This window comes from Olea europaea, chromosome 6 (assembly GCF_002742605.1).
Source record: "Olea europaea var. sylvestris chromosome 6, O_europaea_v1, whole genome shotgun sequence".
In the NCBI taxonomy this organism is placed as follows: Eukaryota; Viridiplantae; Streptophyta; class Magnoliopsida; order Lamiales; family Oleaceae; genus Olea; species Olea europaea.
Window position 1 is genome coordinate 13,784,344 of NC_036242.1, and position 501 is coordinate 13,784,844.

A 501-nucleotide genomic window follows, 5' to 3' on the forward strand; every position below is an offset into this window, starting at 1 on the left:
ACGCTTTAGCTAATGTGGCTTGACTATTACACATAATAGATATCAAGGATGTAGTTCTCGGTCCCAAATATATCTTATAAAGTAGATCCTTAAGCTACTTAGCTTATTTCCATGTAACTAATAGTGGTACTAAATTAGATTCCATAGTTGAGAGTGTTGTACGTCTATTTCTTTGATTTCCAAGAAAGATCACTTTCTTGTAGAGTAAACAACCATCCCGAAGTAGATTTACTCTTACATGTATTAGATATTCAACTAGCATTGGCAAATTCTTTTAATATATCCGAGAATTTAGCATATTGTAGATCTAAGAATATTCAAGAATTTAGTATATTGTAGACCGAAGTTCTTGATTTTCTTTAAATTTATTAGATATTCAACTAGCATTGGTAAATCATTTTAATATATTCGAGAATTTAGTATATTGTAGACCTAAGTTTTTGATTTTCTTTAAATAGTCAAGAACTCTTCCAATGACCTTTTCATGTCCCTAATTTGGAT